Source organism: Callionymus lyra, chromosome 6, assembly GCF_982586985.1.
Source record: "Callionymus lyra chromosome 6, fCalLyr1.hap1.1, whole genome shotgun sequence".
Classification (NCBI taxonomy): domain Eukaryota; kingdom Metazoa; phylum Chordata; class Actinopteri; order Syngnathiformes; family Callionymidae; genus Callionymus; species Callionymus lyra.
In genome coordinates this window covers 11,670,120-11,696,553 of record NC_141823.1, presented here as the reverse complement: position 1 = coordinate 11,696,553, position 26,434 = coordinate 11,670,120, and the positions used below count along the sequence as shown (strand labels likewise).

At 33.5% G+C, this 26,434-nt stretch overlaps 1 protein-coding gene across 1 annotated transcript in view; it reads left to right on the top strand.

Annotated features, from left to right (window-relative positions):
- The first annotated feature begins 22,042 nt into the window (after positions 1-22,042).
- cskl (c-src tyrosine kinase-like) overlaps positions 22,043-26,434 on the top strand; it is a 37,647-nt gene continuing 33,255 nt past the window's right edge. The window contains exon 1 of the mRNA XM_087793579.1: positions 22,043-22,225. The gene's annotated coding sequence lies outside the window, so the exon portion shown is untranslated. The remainder of the gene's footprint in view (positions 22,226-26,434) is intronic.

Sequence of the window (26,434 nt, the reverse complement as noted above, 5' to 3'; positions counted from 1 at the left end):
TCCAATTTTGTTTTTTAATTGTTACTTATAGCAGCTATTGGTAGTTTTGGTTACATTCATATTCTTGTACTAAATGGCTCATAAACCGTGACTTGAGGTGTTTTGTGCAATTTTTATTTTCACTGTATAAGTTCTTGGGGATGGTGTGAACATGCTACATATCCACTGGTTGTGGTGGGGGGGGGGGGGGGAATTACGGAACAAAAAGAAATTTAAAGTTATGTTATTTACAAAGACGTTATATCATATTTAATTATCCACAATCTGATTCATTACCTCATCAGTATCATCCTTCATTCAAAAAATGGTCAAAAGTCTGGAAACAGAAAATTCGTCAACTGCTACAAACATGGCAACTTTTGCGACGTTGAGCGAGTGCTCATGGGAAATGTGGTCTCCGGTCGGGCTAAAAATAAATACAATGAAATCATTTCCAACTGAAAATCCAACAATTTTCAAATGTAATCAAACAATTTTCAACTATAACCAAACAATTTTAACTAAAATCAAATCATTTCCAACTGAAATCCAACAATTTTCAACTATAATCCAACAATTTTCAACTATAATCAAACAATTTTCAACTGTAATAAAACAATTTTCGACTGTACTAAATGATTTTGAACTGATATCAAACCATTGTCAACTATAATCAAACAATTTTCAACTGTAATAAAAACAATTTTCAACTGTAATCCAACAATTTCAACTATAATCAAACAATTTTCAACTATAATCCAACAATTTTCAACTGTAATCAACAATTTTCAACTGTAATCAAACAATTTTCAACTATAATCAAACAATTTTCAACTATAATCCAACAATTTCCAACTGTAATCAACAATTTTCAACTATAATCAAACAATTTTCAACTATAATACAACAATTTTCAACTATAATCAAACAATTTTCAACTATAATCAAACAATTTTCAACTTTAATCAAATAATTTTCAACTATAATCAAACAATTTTCAACTATAATACAACAATTTTCAACTATAATCAAACAATTTTCAACTATAATCAAACAATTTTCAACTTTAATCAAACAATTTTCAACTATAATCAAACTATTTTCAACTATAATCAAACAATTTTCAACTATAATACAACAATTTTCAACTATAATCAAACAATTTTCAACTATAATCAAACAATTTTCAACTATAATCCAACAATTTTCAACTTTAATCAAACAATTTTCAACTATAATCAAACAATTTTCAACTATAATCAAACAATTTTCAACTTTAATCAAACAATTTTCAACTATAATCAAACAATTTTCAACTATGAGCCAACAATTTTCAACTATACTCAAACAATTTTCAACTATAATCAAACAATTTTCAACTTTAATCAAACAATTTTCAACTATAATCAAACAATTTTCAACTATAATCAAACAATTTTCAACTATAATCAAACAATTTTCAACTATAATCAAACAATTTTCAACTAAAATCAAACAATTTTCAACTTTAATCAAACAATTTTCAACTATAATCAAACAATTTTCAACTGTAATCAAACAATTTTCAACTATAATCAAACAATTTTCAACTTTAATCAAACAATTTTCAACTATAATCAAACAATTTTCAACTATAATCAAACAATTTTCAACTATAATCAAACAATTTTCAACTATAATCAAACAATTTTCAACTTTAATCAAACAATTTTCAACTATAATCAAACAATTTTCAACTGTAATCAAACAATTTTCAACTATAATCAAACAATTTTCAACTTTAATCAAACAATTTTCAACTATAATCAAACAATTTTCAACTATAATCAAACAATTTTCAACTATAATCCAACAATTTTCAACTATAATCAAACAATTTTCAACTTTAATCAAACAATTTTCAACTATAATCCAACAATTTTCAACTATAATCAAACAATTTTCAACTATAATCAAACAATTTTCAACTTTAATCAAACAATTTTCAACTATAATCAAACAATTTTCAACTATAATACAACAATTTTCAACTATAATCAAACAATTTTCAACTATAATCAAACAATTTTCAACTATAATCAAACAATTTTCAACTTTAATCAAACAATTTTAAACTATAATCAAACAATTTTCAACTATAATCAAAAAATTTTCAACTATAATCCAACAATTTTCAACTATAATCAAACAATTTTCAACTATAATCAAACAATTTTCAACTTTAATCAAACAATTTTCAACTATAATCAAACAATTTTCAACTATAATCAAACAATTTTCAACTATAATCAAACAATTTTCAACTAAAATCAAACAATTTTCAACTTTAATCAAACAATTTTCAACTATAATCAAACAATTTTCAACTGTAATCAAACAATTTTCAACTATAATCAAACAATTTTCAACTTTAATCAAACAATTTTCAACTATAATCAAACAATTTTCAACTATAATCAAACAATTTTCAACTATAATCAAACAATTTTCAACTTTAATCAAACAATTTTCAACTATAATCAAACAATTTTCAACTGTAATCAAACAATTTTCAACTATAATCAAACAATTTTCAACTTTAATCAAACAATTTTCAACTATAATCAAACAATTTTCAACTATAATCAAACAATTTTCAACTATAATCAAACAATTTTCAACTATAATCAAACAATTTTCAACTATAATCAAACAATTTTCAACTTTAATCAAACAATTTTCAACTATAATCCAACAATTTTCAACTATAATCAAACAATTTTCAACTATAATCAAACAATTTTCAACTTTAATCAAACAATTTTCAACTATAATCAAACAATTTTCAACTATAATACAACAATTTTCAACTATAATCAAACAATTTTCAACTATAATCAAACAATTTTCAACTATAATCAAACAATTTTCAACTTTAATCAAACAATTTTAAACTATAATCAAACAATTTTCAACTATAATCAAACAATTTTCAACTATAATAATACAATTTTCAACTTTAATCAAACAATTTTCAACTATAATCAAACAATTTTCAACTATAATCAAACAATTTTCAACTATAATCAAACAATTTTCAACTATAATCAAACAATTTTCAACTTTAATCAAACAATTTCCAACTATTATCAAACAATTTCCAACTATAATCAAACAATTTCCAACTATTATCAAACAATTTTCAACTATAATCAAACAATTTTCAACTATAATCAAACAATTTTAAACTAAAATCAAACAATTTCCAACTGAAATCCAACAATTTTCAACTATAATCAAACAATTTTCAACTATAATCAAACAATTTCCAACTATAATCAAACAATTTTCAACTATAATCAAACAATTTTCAACTTTAATCAAATAATTTTCAACTATAATCAAACAATTTTCAACTATAATACAACAATTTTCAACTATAATCAAACAATTTTCAACTATAATCAAACAATTTTCAACTTTAATCAAACAATTTTCAACTATAATCAAACTATTTTCAACTATAATCAAACCATTTTCAACTATAATACAACAATTTTCAACTATAATCAAACAATTTTCAACTATAATCAAACAATTTTCAACTATAATCCAACAATTTTCAACTTTAATCAAACAATTTTCAACTATAATCAAACAATTTTCAACTATAATCAAACAATTTTCAACTATAATCAAACAATTTTCAACTTTAATCAAACAATTTTCAACTATAATCAAACAATTTTCAACTATGAGCCAACAATTTTCAACTATACTCAAACAATTTTCAACTATAATCAAACAATTTTCAACTTTAATCAAACAATTTTCAACTATAATCAAACAATTTTCAACTATAATCAAACAATTTTCAACTATAATCAAACAATTTTCAACTATAATCAAACAATTTTCAACTAAAATCAAACAATTTTCAACTTTAATCAAACAATTTTCAACTATAATCAAACAATTTTCAACTGTAATCAAACAATTTTCAACTATAATCAAACAATTTTCAACTTTAATCAAACAATTTTCAACTATAATCAAACAATTTTCAACTATAATCAAACAATTTTCAACTATAATCAAACAATTTTCAACTATAATCAAACAATTTTCAACTTTAATCAAACAATTTTCAACTATAATCAAACAATTTTCAACTGTAATCAAACAATTTTCAACTATAATCAAACAATTTTCAACTTTAATCAAACAATTTTCAACTATAATCAAACAATTTTCAACTATAATCAAACAATTTTCAACTATAATCCAACAATTTTCAACTATAATCAAACAATTTTCAACTTTAATCAAACAATTTTCAACTATAATCCAACAATTTTCAACTATAATCAAACAATTTTCAACTATAATCAAACAATTTTCAACTTTAATCAAACAATTTTCAACTATAATCAAACAATTTTCAACTATAATACAACAATTTTCAACTATAATCAAACAATTTTCAACTATAATCAAACAATTTTCAACTATAATCAAACAATTTTCAACTTTAATCAAACAATTTTAAACTATAATCAAACAATTTTCAACTATAATCAAAAAATTTTCAACTATAATCCAACAATTTTCAACTATAATCAAACAATTTTCAACTATAATCAAACAATTTTCAACTTTAATCAAACAATTTTCAACTATAATCAAACAATTTTCAACTATAATCAAACAATTTTCAACTATAATCAAACAATTTTCAACTATAATCAAACAATTTTCAACTAAAATCAAACAATTTTCAACTTTAATCAAACAATTTTCAACTATAATCAAACAATTTTCAACTGTAATCAAACAATTTTCAACTATAATCAAACAATTTTCAACTTTAATCAAACAATTTTCAACTATAATCAAACAATTTTCAACTATAATCAAACAATTTTCAACTATAATCAAACAATTTTCAACTTTAATCAAACAATTTTCAACTATAATCAAACAATTTTCAACTGTAATCAAACAATTTTCAACTATAATCAAACAATTTTCAACTTTAATCAAACAATTTTCAACTATAATCAAACAATTTTCAACTATAATCAAACAATTTTCAACTATAATCAAACAATTTTCAACTATAATCAAACAATTTTCAACTATAATCAAACAATTTTCAACTTTAATCAAACAATTTTCAACTATAATCCAACAATTTTCAACTATAATCAAACAATTTTCAACTATAATCAAACAATTTTCAACTTTAATCAAACAATTTTCAACTATAATCAAACAATTTTCAACTATAATACAACAATTTTCAACTATAATCAAACAATTTTCAACTATAATCAAACAATTTTCAACTATAATCAAACAATTTTCAACTTTAATCAAACAATTTTAAACTATAATCAAACAATTTTCAACTATAATCAAAAAAATTTCAACTATAATCCAACAATTTTCAACTATAATCAAACAATTTTCAACTATAATAATACAATTTTCAACTTTAATCAAACAATTTTCAACTATAATCAAACAATTTTCAACTATAATCAAACAATTTTCAACTATAATCAAACAATTTTCAACTATAATCAAACAATTTTCAACTTTAATCAAACAATTTCCAACTATTATCAAACAATTTCCAACTATAATCAAACAATTTCCAACTATTATCAAACAATTTTCAACTATAATCAAACAATTTTCAACTATAATCAAACAATTTTAAACTAAAATCAAACAATTTCCAACTGAAATCCAACAATTTTCAACTATAATCAAACAATTTTCAACTATAATCAAACAATTTCCAACTGTAATAAAACATTTTCGACTGTATTTAATGATTTTGAACTGAAATCAAACAATTTCCATGTGTAATCAAACCATTTTTACTAAAATCAAACAATTTCGAGCTGAAAAAAAATGAAATATAATCCATTTCAAAATGATTCAGAAGGAAGTTTCCTGAGTATGATTTTTAACTTCTATTTTTGCCTTTTGATTCAAGCATTTTAACATATTTATGTTAGTAATTCTTCTCAATTGAACACCAGGTGCATTATTTGTTCACTTGGATGACGATCACTTCTTCCCAGCAGACTGGAGGGCGTGAGGCCCGTGAGTGAAGCGTGTGCGAGACATGTGGCGGTTGCGTGTTAACATCACAGTCTCATGAAGACGCTCACCTGGTGAGAGTCATTAGCTTCTCACTTCCTCGTACCGTGAGGCTCCAGGCACTGGTTTGCATGACAAGAGGCAGTTGTCGAGTCAAGTGTCGAACCCGGCGGGTCTGAGGAAAACCTCAGCAGTCTCTGGGCCTCGGCTGGTGTTTAATCGTGGAGGGAACTCAAGACCACCTTGAGATCAGTCAGGGTTTGATTCCGTCATCTCTGTTTACACACTTATCTCATAGAGGCTGTGTGTGTGTGTGTGTGTGTGTGTGTGTGTGTGTGTGTGTGTGTGTGTGTGTGTGTGTGTGTGTGTGTGTGTGTGTGTGTGTGTGTGTGTGTGTGTGTGTGTCAGCGATACACACTTGTTCAGAGCCGACATGATGTTTGAACAGCAGCTTCTTGTTGGTGCGAGTCACTGACCCGTGAGTGACCGGGTCAGACCTGAGGGTTCGTGTTCTCAACAGCTGATCCTCAACTTTTATTTCTGGGCCACGAGCAGCTTTTCAAAGTGAGTCGTCCGAATCAGGTCCACGTCTTTATAGCGTTTTCATAAGACATTTGAATTAAAACACATTTACAAAATTAATTAAACACATTTGAAAACTTGTGAAACACAGTGACAAACAAATAAAACACATTTACAAACTAATGAAAATTATTTACAAACTCATTAAAACATTTACAAACTCATCAAACACATTTGAAAACTAATGAAAGACATTTAAAAACTTGTGAAACATATTTACAAACAAATGAAACACATTTACGAACTAATGAAAAACATTTAAAAATTCATAAAACACATTTACAAACTCATGACGCACGTTTAAAAATTCTAAAACACATTTGTAAACCCATGTAGCACATTTATAAACTGTTCAATACATTTACAAACTTGTGAAATACATTTACAAACTCATGAAACACAGTTAGAAAATAATGAAACACATTTAAAACTTGTGAAACACATTTACAAACTCATGAAACACATATACAAACTCATTAAACACAGTTAGAAAATAATGAAACACATTTAAAACTTGTGAAACACATTTACAAACTCATGAAACACATTTGAAAACTCATGAAGTAAATTTATAAACTCTTAAATACATTTACTAACTCATGAAACACATTTACAAACTCATGAACAACATTTATAAACTCATGACACACATTTACAAATTCTGAAACACATTTGCAAACTCATGAAGCGCATTTAAAATACATTTAAAAACTCCTGGAACACATTAACAAACTCATGAAGTACATTAATAAACTGTTAAATACATTTACATACTCATGACACACATTTACAAACTCTGAAACACATTTACAAACTAATGACACATTTACAAACTCTGAGAACATATTTTAGAACTCATGAAACACATTTACAAACTCTGACAATTATTTACAAACTCTGAATCACATTGCAAACTCTGAAACACATTTACAAATTCTGAAACACATTTGCAAATTCATGAAGCGCATTTATAAACCGTTAAATACATTTACAAACTCCTGGAACTCATTAACAAACTCATGAAGTACATTAATAAACTGTTAAATACATTTACATACTCATGACACACATTTCCAAATTCTGAAACACATTTGCAAACTCATGAAGCGCATTTATAAACTGTTAAATACATTTACATACTCATGACACACATTTACAAACTCTGAAACACATTTACAAATTCTGAAACACATTTGCAAACTCATGAAGCGTATTTATAAACTTTTAAATACATTTACAAACTCATGGAACACATTTACAAACTCATGAAGTACATTTATGAACTGTTAAATACATTTACATACTCATGAAACACATTTACAAACTCTGAAAGACATTTACAAACTAATGACACACATTTACAAACTCTGACAATAATTTACAAACTGAAACACATTAACAAACTCTTGAGACACATTTACAAACTCTGAAACTCGTTCAAAAACGCATTAAAAAAAATGTATAAAAAATGTATTGATACAAATTAAAACTCTGAAAACCATTTAGGATATTGGGAATTTGTAACTTTGTTTTAAGACTGGTGAGTCACGTCGAGGAGCGGTCGGCCATCTATGGCGCAGACCGGGCGGGGAACGTCCAGTCTATCCAGGGGAATGTTAAGGGAAAGGGCGAAGTCTCGGTCAATGAAGTTGTCGTCAGCGCCAGAGTCGATCAGAACAACCTCAGCTGTCGAAGTCATGTCAACAGTCAATAGTCCAGGTAGAGTGATCCGGGGAGTGGGGTCATGAGTTTTAAAATGTTTAAAATTGCACTGCTCAGCCACCATAGGGACCAGCCAGAGAAGGGCTTAAATATTGTTACATAATGTTATTGTAATAAGCGTTTTACATTCAGACACTTTTCCAATTTTTTTTTATTCATGTGATCCTTTATTTTATCAATTTTACTTTTGCGCTCTTTTTCAACACTTTGTCAAGTGTTCTGGTTGACCGGAGGGGGAGCTTGAGTTTTCCACCACAGCAGTAGATTTTCCTTTTACAAATATTAAATCAATTAAAAAAAAAGATTGTCAATAATAAATAAATGAAAACTCTTGCTGTGAAACACACACGAGTGGGTCTATAAACACGGTGACCTGCATCAGGCCCCGGATGTTTGCTTCAAAGCCGCGGGATCACAGGTGCAGGTGTTCACACGTACACCATGTTTTGGTCCCGGACTGTCACGCGAGCGCACGTGTGTTTTGACTGCGCTCGCCGCCACTGTAGGGGCTTGAAGCCCCTTCCCACAACACCAGAGTCCGGTCAAGAAGCGTGCGAGGGGTGCGTGTGAACCCGGGGTCCGTCGGGAATAGGCGTCTCACTCTCCAGTGTGCGGTGTTTTGAAAGAGCTGCCAATCTCCCCTTTGTTGCCGCGCGCAGCAGCGACCAACACGAGGGGGAAACGGAGAATCTTCGTGATGGGAATGAGATCAGGTCATGAAGGGTTTGACTCAGGGGGGCGGGGGGTCTGGGGGCACAACTACAGGCCATTTGTCCTCAGCTCAGAGGTCAGGTTTCTGAGTCCAGCTGTTGTTTTTTTCAAGTTGCAATAAGGAAGATAGATGAAGGAATGCTCACTGAGATCAATCACTTGTCGGACACTTGTTGGCCTCACAACGCCGGACCGTCCTCATGAAAATGTGCATCGTTTACGATCAGATTTCAAGACTTTTTCCTGCAGAAGTCATTGTCCTGCGAACACAAGCGATTATTTAACACCTGCCATGATCCTTCCTGCCGCTGAGATGACAGATTGCAGCCCCTGTTGTTCTTTCTTACCTCATGGCTGTTGCACGTTTCCTCTCGCAGATAACCATCGTGTGGGTTCAAGTCCTCGGGGGATTCTTTAAAGTATCTGCGAAGCCCTCGAGCAAAGCGTTTGAGTGCACGATGAAGGTGACGCGGTCCAGACTTTTGAGGCCCATTTATCAAGTGTATATATTTAGATGGATTGTTGCTGCTGGTTGTTGACGTTTGGAGAGGAATGATGAGACAACAACACATCAAAGATAACATCAGTGTTAATGGAGTAACGTTCAAATGTCTTTAAAAACATCTGTTGTTTAAATAATTCCTAAATGCTTTATTTTAATTCATAATTAATTTATAACTATTATTATTTGGAACAAATCTTCTCTAATTAAAACGACTTATATTGTTTATTATATTTATTTTTATTATAATTGCAACATGCATGTATCAATTCAGACATATTTCTGCATTATTTAACAATCACAGTTAAAATATATACTTAAAAGATCAAAGTGCACCAGATAGACACAGAAAAGCAGGGAAAAGCACAAAAAAAAATGTCTTAAGATGTTTCTTGAAGAAGTCAGTAGATCATCAAACACAGAGGAAGATCGTTCCAAAGCTTAGGAGCAACAGTCTGGAAGGATTTCTCTCCTCTGGTGCTGAACTGTGTTCAGTAGATTCTGATCCACAGACCTCAGAGCCCGAGCTGGGGTGTAAGGCTGGATCAGATCACTGATGTAAGGAGGAGTCTGACCATGAATAGTTCTGAAAGTAATAACCAGAATTTTAAGGTTTATCCTGAAAGAAACTGGCAGCCAGTGAAGAGATTTAAGGATCGGAGAAATGTGAGTTCTTCTACTAGAGCGGGTGAAAATTCTCACTGCAGAGTTCTGTATTAATTACAGGCGAGACAGTTCCTTCTTGTTTAGACATGAAAATAAACTGTTGCAATAGTCCAGACGAGAAGACAAACGCATGGATTATAAGCTCCAGATTGTGTTGTGACATAATTTTCCTAAGTTTAGAGATTTTTCTCAGTTGAAGGAAACAGTTTCTGGTCAGTTTTCTGCAGTGTTGAACTACAGACATGTCTTTGTCAAATACAACACCCAGGTTTCTCAGGCTCAGTTTGACAGACGGACCCAAACCACCCAAGTACTGACTCAACCCTGGAATCTTGTCATCAGGAGCAATCACCAGAGTTTCAGTTTTGTCCACATTTTGCTGCAAAGTGTTTTCACTCAGCCATTGTTTGATTTCTAGCAAACCATTGACTAAGCTGTTCAGCCTCTGGGACTCAGTTGGATCAAAAGAGCAGTAGAGCTGGATGTCATCAGCAAAGATGTGATGAAAAACATCAGGAAATCTCTGAATGGTTTACCCAGGGGGATCAAGTACAGCAAAAACAATAAAGGACCCAAAACAGAACCTTGAAGGACTCCACACAACAGATCCGCTGATTCAGACTTCATTTGATTGGCAGATACACTGAAACTGCGCCCAGCTTTAGGATGAGAACCACTGTAACAGAGACCCAGACAGTCACACTTCATCCCTCAGTCTTCTCAGCAGGATCTGGTGATCAACTGTGTCAAAGGCTGAGGACAGATCCAAGAGAACCAGATCAGTGTATTGATGTCACTGGACACTTTCAGTAAAGCTGTCTCCGTAGAGTGATGTTTACGGAAGCCAGACTGAAACTTATCATGAATGTCGCTCTGATCCAGGAACGAAGACAGCTGCTCAGACACCACCTTCTCCAAGATCTTGGACAAAAAAAAGTAATATATAATACAACATTAAAGTTGTATAAAAATATATATTTATTTTAAGATTGAAGTCGTATAAAAATATATACTTTATTGAGTATTGTTTTGATTGTTTAAGCTCTGGAAAAGCGCTCTATAAATACAAATTACTTACTTACTTACATTTATTATGAGATTAAAGTCCTATATAATACATTAAACACAAGATTAAAGTTGTATAAAAATATATATTTATTACAAGATTAAAGTTGTTTAAAAACATATTTATTAAAAGATTAAAGTCGTATAAAAAAAAGTTGAATGCAAGATTAAAGCCGTATAAAAATATATTTATTACAAGATTAAAGTCATATATAATACATTTATTACAAGATTAAAGTTGTATAAAAATACATTTATTACGAGATTTAAGTTGTAAAAAAATGAATTTATTACATGATTAAAGCCGTATAAAAATAAATGTATTACAAGATCAAAGTTGTATAAAAATACATTTATTAAAGTTTAAAGTCGTATAAAAATAAATTAATTACAAGATCAAAGTTGTATAAAAATATATTTATTAAAGTCGTATATAAATAAATGTATTGCCAGATTAAAGTCGCATTTAAAAAAAAAAAGTAAAAATAATGTAAAAATAAAGTTTCATGACGTCAGTGTTAAATTAAAAGGAAAGGTGCTGGTTGTGGAATTCAAATGAATTAAGGGGGAATTTCCGGTGTAAGAAAAACAGCGCAATATTTCCTTGTGGCATTTTTGACAATAAAAAAATACCCATCTGTCGAAATCAGCTGCACGAACACATTGTTGCGTATTTAAGAGAAGACTGATGTTGACAAATATTCCGAAGCGAGCAGCTCAGACAAACACTACCCTCGTGTGGACAAACTGTGTATTACGTCGTGGGCGCAGTGTATTTGTAATACAATGTTGTAAACAAGTCATAGAATATTATGCAATTCTGGGAATTGAACAAAACAAATGTAAAAATTCCTGAAACAAATATATAAAGAGTGATAATAAATTACTTTTGCACTTGTTATGTTTACTCCAATAAATATTATTCAACGCACATACAAAAATCACCAATAAATACTGCATTTTTTTGTTACTATGAAAATAAGTCAAAGCTTATTCGATTTTATTCTTAATAAATGCATGTCCACTCTCACAACAGACGAACGAGTCGTACTTGTTTGAAACTTGAAGCTGATTCAACTGTGCTTGAGATATTTCAGTGATGCGTTCAGTGGTCACACTCGCTCCAGAAAGTATTTGCGTACGTGAGTAAATGTGATACCAAGTATTAAGCTTTATAAAAACAACGTCTCTCGTCTGGCACACAGATGATCACTGAGTCACTTTATCACAGAGCTGTGGGATTATGTACATACAGAGATGGTTTAAACCTGTGGAGAATACTTTCTATGGTGTACTCTCTCGGTGTGTTGCTATGATTCAGCATGAATCACCAGGTGTAATGTAGTTTTAGCATCGGGAATATATACGTTTGGATGTGAAGGATGTTTTTCATCATTAATACAGTGTTTTTTTAACGACTCCGTCATAAACATGTTACGATTGAATAGTTTCAAAGTCATATTTATAGTCATCTTTTTATTCTTCCAGGTCGTTAAACAAGTTGAATTTGTTAACATTTTGGTAAAGTATATATTTTTAATCAGAATATTTTTATTCTCCAAATACATCCTGTCTAAACTGTAAACCCCCAAAACATGCCGGAAGTTATTTATAAAAGGATCAAACATGTCAAGAAAAGTGTGTTGATTGATTTATTCTTCACTCATCGAGGAAATAAGTTTTCACAGAAGTTCACAAGAAAGACTAAACATTCATACACTTTATATTTAGACATTATTAGAAGAAAAAAAAATGTTTAAAAGATAATCAATACACATAATAGTATAAACAATATTAAATAAATAATAAATATGAATTATTGTAGAATAATAATAAATAAAACCATAATATCCTAATCATGAAATGATAAACACAATAATATATTAAATAATTATAAATGTATCAACAAAAATAAACGTAGTAAATGTGAAAACACTACATAAGTCTCTCAATGTCATTGCAAATATAAATCTTTACTTTTCAAGTCATTTTCAGAAAGACAGTTGATTGTTGTTTGTCTGGAAATTCTCAGAGACACTCAAACCTTTGCAGGAGCCAAGTTCCAAAAATATTTGATATGATTTATTTACTCTTCATGGTAGTTAGACGGGGTCAGGTGAACTCACTCAACTACCCTCTGACGCAGTGGTCGGCAATTCAGTTTCGTCAGGGGCCACTTTTCTTTAGTGGCTGTTCTGAGGGTCCATAAAGCAAATAAAGTAGGGATTATTATCTTTTATTATTTTATTGTATTTTCATATACTTTTTTCCAAAATATTATCTATATTTACCTAAATATTGAGAGGAAATACATACTCACTAAAATAACAGGGCAGATACGAAAGACCACATGTATTCACTCGAAGGGCCAAATGTATTCATTCGAAGGACTACATGTATTCATTCAAAGGGCCACATGTATTCATTCGAAGGACCACATGTATTCATTCAAAGGGCCACATGTATTCATTCGAAGGGCCACACGTATTTTCTGGAAGGGCCACATGTATTCATTCAAAGGTCCACATGTATTCATTCGAAGGGCCACATGTATTCATTCGAAGGACTACATGTATTCATTCAAAGGGCCACACGTATTTTCTGGAAGGGCCACATGTATTCATTCAAAGGTCCACATGTATTCATTCGAAGGTCCACATGTATTCATTCAAAGGGCCACATGTATTCATTCGAAGGGCCACACGTATTTTCTGGAAGGGCCACATGTATTCATTCGAAGGGCCAAATGTATTAATTCGAAGGGCCACACGTATTTTCTGGAAGGGCCACATGTAGTCATGCGAAGGGCAATATGTATTAATTCGAAGGGCCACATGTATTCATTCGAAGGGTTACATGTATTCTTTCGAAAGGCCACATGTATTCATTTGAAGGGCCACATGTATTCATTCGAAGGGCCACATGTATTCATTCAAAGGGCCACATGTATTCATTCGAAGGGCCACATGTATTCATTCCAAGGGCCACACGTATTTTCTGGAAGGGCCACATGTATTCATTCCAAGGTCCACATGTATTCATTCGAAGGGCCACATGTATTCATTCAAAGGGCCACATGTATTCATTCGAAGGGCCACACGTATTTTCTGGAAGGGCCACATGTATTCATTCAAAGGTCCACACGTATTCATTCGAAGGGCCACATGTATTCATTCAAAGGGCCACATGTATTCATTCGAAGGGCCACACGTATTTTCTGGAAGGGCCACATGTAGTCATGCGAAGGGCAATATGTATTAATTCGAAGGGCCACATGTATTCATTCGAAGGGTTACATGTATTCTTTCGAAAGGCCACATGTATTCATTTGAAGGGCCACATGTATTCATTCGAAGGGCCACATGTATTCATTCAAAGGGCCACATGTATTCATTCGAAGGGCCACATGTATTCATTCCAAGGGCCACACGTATTCATTCAAAGGGCCACATGTATTCATTCGAAGGGCCACACGTATTTTCTGGAAGGGCCACATGTATTCATTCGAAGGGCCAAATGTATTCATTCGAAGGGCCACACGTATTTTCTGGAAGGGCCACATGTAGTCATGCGAAGGGCAATATGTATTAATTCGAAGGGCCACATGTATTCATTTGAAGGGCCACATGTATTCATTCGAAGGGCCACATGTATTCATTCGAAGGACTACATGTATTCATTCGAAGGGGCACATGTATTCATTCGAAGGGCCACATGTATTAATTCGAAGGGCCACATGTATTAATTCGAAGGACTACATGTATTCATTCAAAGGGCCATATGTATTCATTTGAAGGGCCACATGTATTCAATCGAAGGGCCACATGTATTCATTTGAAGGTCCATGTGTATTCATTCGAAGGGCCACATGTATTCATTCGAAGGGCCACATGTATTCATTGGAAGGGACACATGTAGTCATTCGAAGGGCCACATGTATTCATTTGAAGGGCCATGTGTATTCATTCGAAGGGCCACATGTATTCATTTGAAGGGCCACATGTATTCATTCAAAGGGCCACATGTATTCATTCGAAGGACCACATGTATTCATTCAAAGGGCCACATGTATTCATTCGAAGGGCCACACGTATTTTCTGGAAGGGCCACATGTATTCATTCAAAGGTCCACATGTATTCATTCGAAGGGCCACATGTATTCATTCGAAGGACTACATGTATTCATTCAAAGGGCCACACGTATTTTCTGGAAGGGCCACATGTATTCATTCAAAGGTCCACATGTATTCATTCGAAGGTCCACATGTATTCATTCAAAGGGCCACATGTATTCATTCGAAGGGCCACACGTATTTTCTGGAAGGGCCACATGTATTCATTCGAAGGGCCAAATGTATTAATTCGAAGGGCCACACGTATTTTCTGGAAGGGCCACATGTAGTCATGCGAAGGGCAATATGTATTAATTCGAAGGGCCACATGTATTCATTCGAAGGGTTACATGTATTCTTTCGAAAGGCCACATGTATTCATTTGAAGGGCCACATGTATTCATTCGAAGGGCCACATGTATTCATTCAAAGGGCCACATGTATTCATTCGAAGGGCCACATGTATTCATTCCAAGGGCCACACGTATTTTCTGGAAGGGCCACATGTATTCATTCCAAGGTCCACATGTATTCATTCGAAGGGCCACATGTATTCATTCAAAGGGCCACATGTATTCATTCGAAGGGCCACACGTATTTTCTGGAAGGGCCACATGTATTCATTCAAAGGTCCACACGTATTCATTCGAAGGGCCACATGTATTCATTCAAAGGGCCACATGTATTCATTCGAAGGGCCACACGTATTTTCTGGAAGGGCCACATGTAGTCATGCGAAGGGCAATATGTATTAATTCGAAGGGCCACATGTATTCATTCGAAGGGTTACATGTATTCTTTCGAAAGGCCACATGTATTCATTTGAAGGGCCACATGTATTCATTCGAAGGGCCACATGTATTCATTCAAAGGGCCACATGTATTCATTCGAAGGGCCACATGTATTCATTCCAAGGGCCACACGTATTCATTCAAAGGGCCACATGTATTCATTCGAAGGGCCACACGTATTTTCTGGAAGGGCCACATGTATTCATTCGAAGGGCCAAATGTATTCATTCGAAGGGCCACACGTATTTTCTGGAAGGGCCACATGTAGTCATGCGAAGGGCAATATGTATTAATTCGAAGGGCCACATGTATTCATTTGAAGGGCCACATGTATTCATTCGAAGGGCCACATGTATTCATTCGAAGGACTACATGTATTCATTCGAAGGGGCACATGTATTCATTCGAAGGGCCACATGTATTAATTCGAAGGGCCACATGTATTAATTCGAAGGACTACATGTATTCATTCAAAGGGCCATATGTATTCATTTGAAGGGCCACATGTATTCAATCGAAGGGCCACATGTATTCATTTGAAGGTCCATGTGTATTCATTCGAAGGGCCACATGTATTCATTCGAAGGGCCACATGTATTCATTGGAAGGGACACATGTAGTCATTCGAAGGGCCACATGTATTCATTTGAAGGGCCATGTGTATTCATTCGAAGGGCCACATGTATTCATTTGAAGGGCCACATGTATTCATTCAAAGGGCCACATGTATTCATTCGAAGGACCACATGTATTCATTCAAAGGGCCACACGTATTTTCTGGAAGGGCCACATGTATTCATTCAAAGGTCCACATGTATTCATTCGAAGGGCCACATGTATTCATTCGAAGGACTACATGTATTCATTCAAAGGGCCACACGTATTTTCTGGAAGGGCCACATGTATTCATTCAAAGGTCCACATGTATTCATTCGAAGGTCCACATGTATTCATTCAAAGGGCCACATGTATTCATTCGAAGGGCCACACGTATTTTCTGGAAGGGCCACATGTATTCATTCGAAGGGCCAAATGTATTAATTCGAAGGGCCACACGTATTTTCTGGAAGGGCCACATGTAGTCATGCGAAGGGCAATATGTATTAATTCGAAGGGCCACATGTATTCATTCGAAGGGTTACATGTATTCTTTCGAAAGGCCACATGTATTCATTTGAAGGGCCACATGTATTCATTCGAAGGGCCACATGTATTCATTCAAAGGGCCACATGTATTCATTCGAAGGGCCACATGTATTCATTCCAAGGGCCACACGTATTTTCTGGAAGGGCCACATGTATTCATTCCAAGGTCCACATGTATTCATTCGAAGGGCCACATGTATTCATTCAAAGGGCCACATGTATTCATTCGAAGGGCCACACGTATTTTCTGGAAGGGCCACATGTATTCATTCAAAGGTCCACACGTATTCATTCGAAGGGCCACATGTATTCATTCAAAGGGCCACATGTATTCATTCGAAGGGCCACACGTATTTTCTGGAAGGGCCACATGTAGTCATGCGAAGGGCAATATGTATTAATTCGAAGGGCCACATGTATTCATTCGAAGGGTTACATGTATTCTTTCGAAAGGCCACATGTATTCATTTGAAGGGCCACATGTATTCATTCGAAGGGCCACATGTATTCATTCAAAGGGCCACATGTATTCATTCGAAGGGCCACATGTATTCATTCCAAGGGCCACACGTATTCATTCAAAGGGCCACATGTATTCATTCGAAGGGCCACACGTATTTTCTGGAAGGGCCACATGTATTCATTCGAAGGGCCAAATGTATTCATTCGAAGGGCCACACGTATTTTCTGGAAGGGCCACATGTAGTCATGCGAAGGGCAATATGTATTAATTCGAAGGGCCACATGTATTCATTTGAAGGGCCACATGTATTCATTCGAAGGGCCACATGTATTCATTCGAAGGACTACATGTATTCATTCGAAGGGGCACATGTATTCATTCGAAGGGCCACATGTATTAATTCGAAGGGCCACATGTATTAATTCGAAGGACTACATGTATTCATTCAAAGGGCCATATGTATTCATTTGAAGGGCCACATGTATTCAATCGAAGGGCCACATGTATTCATTTGAAGGTCCATGTGTATTCATTCGAAGGGCCACATGTATTCATTCGAAGGGCCACATGTATTCATTGGAAGGGACACATGTAGTCATTCGAAGGGCCACATGTATTCATTTGAAGGGCCATGTGTATTCATTCGAAGGGCCACATGTATTCATTTGAAGGGCCACATGTATTCATTGGAAGGGCCACATGTATTAATTCGAAGGACTACATGTATTCATTCAAAGGGCCACATGTATTCATTTGAAGGGCCACATGTATTCATTTGAAGGTCCATGTGTATTCATTCGAAGGGCCACATGTATTAATTTGAAGGTCCATGTGTATTCATTGGAAGGGCCACATGTATTAATTCGAAGGACTACATGTATTCATTCAAAGGGCCACATGTATTCATTTGAAGGGCCACATGTATTCATTTGAAGGTCCATGTGTATTCATTCGAAGGGCCACATGTATTAATTTGAAGGGCCACATGTATTCATTTGAAGGGCCACATGTATTCATTCAAAGGGCCACATGTATTCATTCGAAGGGCCACATGTATTCATTCGAAGGGCCAAATGTAATCATTCGAAGGGCCAAATTGATTAATTTGAAGGGCCACATGTAGTCATTCGAAAGGGCCACGTGTATTCATTCGAAGGTCCACATGTAGTCATTTGAAGAGCCAAATTTATTAATTTGAAGGGCCACATTCGAGGGGGCACACTTTGACCAGGTCTGCTCTAACACTAAATTTAATAGAGAAACTTGAGGAAACTACAAACTGAATTATAAACTTGACCACACCAAGGATATTTCAATCATTGAAAGACTTATTATTTACTTTATTTTATGTTTATTAATTATTTACATTTCATTTTAAGGTAATGCATCTTATTTTATTTCAATCTATTGTATTTTATTACCTTCTTTTTTTCTCTCTCTTTTTATTCGATTCGCATAATTTCATTTATTATACTTTAATAAACAAATAAAAGTTTTCTGAAATTCCAAACCTTTTATTTCTATTATCAAATTGAAGAAATTGTTAAAATGGGGAAAATACTAAATTAATTCAATATTAGGATTTAAAGATGGAATCATCACTTAAAGTTAAGATGTATTTATCTGCGAAAATAACACTCAAGTAGAAGAACTCACATCTCTCTGTCAGGACCAGAGGAGAGAAATCTTTTCAGGCTGTTGCTCCTAAGCTTTGGAACGATCTTCTCTCTCTTTGCGCTTGATGATCTACTGACTCCTTTAAGAAACATCTTAAGACGTTTCTATTTGTTCAGGCTTTTCCTTGATTTTCTGGAACTCCTGTGTTGTTCTCAGTATTATCTTGATCTTTAAAGTATGTACTTTTTTTGAGTATTGTTTTGATTGTTTAAGCGCTTTGTGACCCTGGTCTCGAAAAGCGCTATATAAATAAATATTACTTACTTACTTACATGGACGACAATAATGTAACATGTAAAAATGTGTTTATTACAAGATTAAAGATGTAAAAAAATACATTTATTACAAGATTAAAGTCGTATAAAAATACATTTATTAAAAGATTAAAGTTGTATATAAATATATATTTACTAAAGGTTTATGCCAAAGAAAAATACATTTATTACGAGATTAAAGTCATAAATAATACATTTAACACAAGATTAAAGTCGTATAAAATTACATTTATTGCCTTTTATTTCTATTATCAAATTGAGTAAATTGTTAAAAACGGGGGAAATACTAATTTAATTCAATATAAGGATTTAAAAATGGAATCATCACTTAAAGTTAAGATGCATTTATCTACTTTGTGCGAAAATAACACATGGGCGACAATAATGTAACATGTAAAAATGTGTTTATTACAAGATTAAAGTCGTACAAAAATACATTTATTACAAGATTAAAGTCGTACAAAAATACATTTATTACAAGATTAAAGTTGTATATAAATATATATTTACTAAAGGTTTAAGCCAAAGAAAAATATATTTATTACAAGATTAAAGTCCTATAAAAATATGTTTATTAAAAGATTAAAGTAATATAAAAATACATTTATTACAAGATTAAAGTCGTATAAAAATACATTTATTAAAAGATTAAAGTTGTATATAAATATATATTTACTAAAGGTTTATGCCAAAGAAAAATATATTTATTACAAGATTAAAGTCGTATAAAAATATGTTTATTAAAAGATTAAAGTAATATAAAAATACATTTATTACTAGATTAAAGTCATAAATAATACATTTAACACAAGATTAAGGTCGTATAAAAATACATTTATTGCCTTTTATTTCTATTATCAAATTGAGTAAATTGTTAAAAACGGGGGAAATACTAATTTAATTCAATATAAGGATTTAAAAATGGAGTCATCACTTAAAGTTAGGATCTACTCAGTGCGAAAATAACACATGGACGACAATAATAAAGTTTATGTTTAAGGCAGGAAGACTTTTTATTTTAGCAGATGAAATTTAATGTTATTTTTCCACTTTCTTTATTTTTAAGACATCTGTAAAAAAAAAAATTATATGGGGAAAAAAAGCTTTTACTTAAAAATATAAAATATATAAAAAACCGTATAATTATATAATTAATCGTATTTTAAAGTGAGAGTTGTATTTTTAAATCTCAGTAACAAGTCAACCATCAGTTGACTCTCACTTGTTGACCACGTCACCAAGTATATTTTAACCATCGCAAGACTAATTATTTACTTTATTTTATGTTTATTCATTATTTATGTTTCATTTCATGGTAATGCATCTTATTTTATTTCAATCTATTGTATTTTATTTTCTTCTTTTTTATCTCTCTTTTAATTCAATTCCTATAATTCCATTTTTATACTTTAATAAACAAATAAAAAGCTTTGGATTATGAATCCAATTCTGAAATTCCAAACCTTCTATTTCTATTATCAAATTGAGGAAATTGTTAAAACGGGGAAAATACTAATTTAATTCAATATAAGGATTTAAAGATGGAATCATCACTTAAAGTTAAGATGCATTTATCTACTCAGTGCGAAAATAACACATGGACGACAATAATGTAAAAATGTGTTTATTACATGATTAAAGTCGTACAAAAATACATTTATTACAAGATTAAAGTCGTATAAAAATACATTTATTACAAGATTAAAGTTGTATATAAATATACTGTATATTTACTAAAGGTTTAAGCCAAATAAAAATATATTTATTACAAGATTAAAGTCCTATAAAAATATGTTTATTAAACGATTAAAGTTGTATAAAAATACATTTATTGCCTTTTTATTATTATCAAATTGAGGAAATTATTAAAACGGGGACAACACTAATTTAATTTAATATAAGGATTTAAAGATGGAGTCATCACTTAAAGTTAAGATGCATTTATCTAAAGCAAGAAGACTTTTTATTTTAGCAGATGAAAACGAATGTTATTTTTCTACTTTCTTAAAAAAACAATTATATGGAAAAAATATATATATATTTTACTTAAAAACATAAAATATATATATAATTTTATAATTAATCGTATTTTAAATAGAGACAGTTGTATTTTTAAATCTCAGTAACAAGTCAACCATCAGTTGACTCTCACTTGTTGACCACGTGGTCGCGCTCACGCGCCGCTCACCCCGTGGCTACGCGCTTCCTCTCGCGCATGCGCACTGCGCCCCTTGAGCAGGGACCATTTCCTCCTCCAGCAGCGGCAGCAGCAGCTCCAGCGTTAGGCCTCTCTCTCTCTCACGCACGCAAACAAACACACATATGCTCCCGCGGCCACGGCGTCGGACCGTCCACCGTAAACCTGGAAACACAACCCCACCCCACCCCCGAACCGAACCTCTAATGGACCGTCATCGCTAGACGAGTGAGACCTTCTGGGGTGAGTGTCTTCTTCTTCTTCTTCTTCTTCTGCTTCTTCTTCGTTGTGTGTCGCTGGTAGCGTTAGCTTCGGTCCAGAGTCTACGCGCTAAAGTCAAGACGCCCATCCGTGTTTTGGACCCGAACCCTTAAATAAAGATGTATATAAACCCCAGAAGCGAGGGAAAGGTTCTGAACGCGAGTAGCGGTTTTTGGGTTGTTGTGATGCTGGGCTCAGACCAGAAACCTCCCGGTCGCCACCCTTCGCCTTGCCCTGGTTCCATTTTCGGACAAGGTGGTCTCAGCTGCATATCTGGCATTTTTTCCTGACTTGATGTTTTCTATTTAAGTTTCTCTTAAACGGATCTAACTGTGTCCATGATAGGAACGAACGCCCCTTTTTCTTTTTAAACGTGTGCAACATGTATTCATGCAGAAAATAAACAACAACAATGGACTTTTTTAATGTAAACAAAACCTCATTATCCATTTAAATAAATTTATATCATGGATGTTGTGTTTGATTCTTACTTGTTTTACATTATTCAACCTTGACAGTTTATTTTTTTAAACCAGAACTATTGATTAAGCAAACATGCCAGGTTAAATAAACCATATTTACTTAGTGCCTCGCCTGTCAATCATGTGCTTATATCGTTTCATTTACAACTACTTATAATAAAAGTCTTTTATATGCAGACTTGCCCCTGTAGCATAGTTTTGTTTTTTTTTCCTTCAAAACTTGACTCTCTGAAGTGAACATACCTCTGCAAGCTGTAGCATGACTGGTGGTGATGTGGTGTCTACTTTGGGTTTTAACTTCATAGTTAGGTCATTGAGTCACCTCTTGTTTTAATGACTGTTATTAATAGTTTATTTATTTTCATTTAGACCTGTGGTGCTCATGGTCTAGATCAGGGGTCACCGACACAGACACTAAAGCTTTAAACAAACATTTTTTTTAGTATAAATACAGGTCCTTTTTTTTCTTGTTGACCTAGTGGTTATTATTGAAGAAACAAAATGTGATTATTTTATAATGGGAATATAGTTTATCGTCAGAGGTTATTTCAGATGTTTCTACCAAACTGATGGAAGCCCTTCATGTAAAGCGGTTGCATAAAGTAGCTCTCAGTTGCAAATTAAGTTGTCCAGATGTATTGTACTTTATGGATCCTTTGGGAAAACTTATTTGGGGAATTTAAGTGCCAGTCATAATTTAAAAAAAACTCGAATAAAAACAAAATTCAACACAGGTTAGTAAGATCATGAATAAAAACAGTGTAAAAGAATATTAAGTACAAATCAGAATGTCAATTGTAGTTCAAGTATGTCTTATAAATCTAAGTATAAGTACATTCTACTAGTTGGGGATGTCACAATACCAAAATATCAGTATTGATTCTGCTATACCATGGTTAAAAAAAAGTCTTTACTTTGACTTTATTAAATAAAGAAAAACCAACGATTGATTGATTGTTGATAACATTTTTTCCCATATAGATCCAAAAATAAACAAAACCAACAACTATTTTACAATCAAAACAGTGTTGAGCAGTCCACAAGTATAATAACATTTGTCTTATAAATGTGCAGATAAATAAGAAAATCACAACAAATATTATACTTTCACACAGTGGTGATCAGCAGAGATAACAAGCGTTGGTTCCTCCAAGAACATTCCGGATTTACGGTACAAAAACAAGCTGGTGTCGTTGTATTTTTTGTGATTGGTACCGATGTATCGGTTCTTGCGACAACTCTACTACCAGTAGATAATGACATTGAATTATAGACTTCATCCTCTCATCTGTCAATATCTGCGTGAAATCGTCCATCATTGCCCTGAATAGCTTATGTTGTTCTGGATATTGATTTTTCTGACACCCTAATGAAGGTGACAATTCCTATATGGACACCTTTCAGACCCTTAAGGTAAATTGACTAATGTGACTTTCCTTTTTTTTTTTCTTCCGAAAGCGCCAGAGGAAGAGTCTTAATTTAGCTAATAAATCAATAGCGTTCTAATGACTATGTTTATTAGAAGCACAATGTTTTTGTTTTTAGATATTTTCGCTTATAAATCGGGGGTTACGAACCTTTTTTTGCAACATGAACCGGTTAAATGCTGGGACTATATTCACGGATTGACCTTCAGATTTAAAAGGAAAAAATAAAATGGCATGACCGGAAGAGAAATGAACAATAAGTGCATGAAAATTTCATCTCACCGTAACACTGAACCAGCAAAGATCTCTGGTCTTATTTTTCTGCAACAATATTTAGAGTTTTAGACTTTATATTTTGCTCATTTCTTCGTCTCACAGCAAGAATGTTGCTGGTTCGATTCCAGGCCAAGACAACCTTTCTGTGTGGAGTCTGTATGTTCTCCCGGTGTTGCGTGGGTTTACCCCGGGCACTCCGGTTTCCTCCCACAGTCCAAAAACATACAGAGGTTGATTGAGAAGTTTAGGAAATTGTCCGTAGGTACGAGTGTGTGTGTGAATGGTTGTCTGTCTCAGTGTGCCCTGCGACAGACTGGCATCCTGTCCAGGGTGTCCCCTGCCTCTTGCCCTATGATACTGGGATAGGCTCCAGTCTCCCCGCGACCCCGACCCCGGGATAAAAGTAGTAGACAATGAATGAATGAATAAACATGTTGATGTTTTTTTATAATCTTGACTGAAACAAGCGTCATGACATGTCAAGAGTCAAAGGCTAATGTCAGTTTCCAGTTCCTGGACCAAGGGTTGGAAATCCCTCTGACACAAATATTAGGAAGCAATGTCTCATCAAATAGTCTTCCTTTTCTGTTTACCCCCTTTTTCCTGCTGCTTTCTCCCGCTCTGGCGGGCTGAGTGATGGCCGGGTTGAAGGGGCTGTATTGATGCAGACTTTGACAAGGACTAAAGGTGACAGAACAAGCCTATCTACCTGTCGGCTCACCTCTCTCCGGCCGTGAGTAATGTGAAGGATAGAAAATCTCTGTCTCGTCGATCCCCCAAAGCTGCGAGGAGCTGAGCTGTGTTACAGTCTTACGCTAAGCTCTGAGTCTGGCTTATGTGCTCAGCAGGGAAGTAATGGCTCCTCTGTCTGTACACCAAACATCTCATTGCACATTTGAAGTCCGTCCAAAAAAGCTCTGCTGACCACGACATAATGAAAGTGTTTCCGTTTTTTCTCTCCTCGCACAACTTTCTGCTCTCTGTGTCTTTCATTACTGTCTTCACGATGGATTCAAGATGAACTGTGTAATGTTTAGAAACATCTGTAGTTGATGAACGCTACGCATTAACATATTTTATTGTATTTATTATGAAGATGTACAATACACTGTTATGGTTAAGTATTTGAAAGAATAACGATACGGATACAGGGGAACATTACGATATATTGTGATACTGTAGGAAGAAGGAAATATTTGTATTGGGCTGCAAGATATTGTAAATAAGTGCGATATTCGATATTGGTGTCTTGAATTGCGATATCGATATATATTCTTTCACCTAAAAATATTATAGAGTATTGTAGGGCAGGTCCAGGGGTTTAAATAAGGAAAACGATGCCATATTTTCCTTTCGTTTGTTTCCGCGCTTTAGTGCTGACATGATCAGAGAAGAATTATCACTACTAACGCTCAGTTTCGCAGGACTTGCATCGGTTCCCTGCGAAACTGAGCGACATCAGAGAGGAGCCGCCGGCGCGTCGCGATATCACCAAATCAATAACATATCCCACCTCCTTGTACACACACACACGTATAACAGTTCATAAATGACCTGACGCTAACAACTTGGCTCATTAGCATACGGCGAAGACGGACAGGTTTACACTTGTTTGGAAGTTCACAAGCTTATAAAAACGCTAAAAAAGACGAGACGAGATGAAAAGTACTTGCGATATGTTGCTTTAGCAAAGGAGGTTGAGTGACTGGATCACCCGAGTTTGAGTAGAGCTCATAAATTAGTCTTACTTCCGGCAAGATGCGTCGCCATAACGACTGAGCCTAGCAAGCTTGCGCCGCACAGCTCACTGACGGACAGAGACGTATACGACAACGAGACATAGAAGTACAATTTGACAACTTTACAGAAGTGACACTGATTGGTCAAAGTGCGCATTTAAGAAATGCTTGATTTATACAAAAACTATAAATTATCGCACATGTTTTCGATATGCATATCGCACGTGCCAATATCACGGTATCTATATTTTTTCCGATATATCGTGC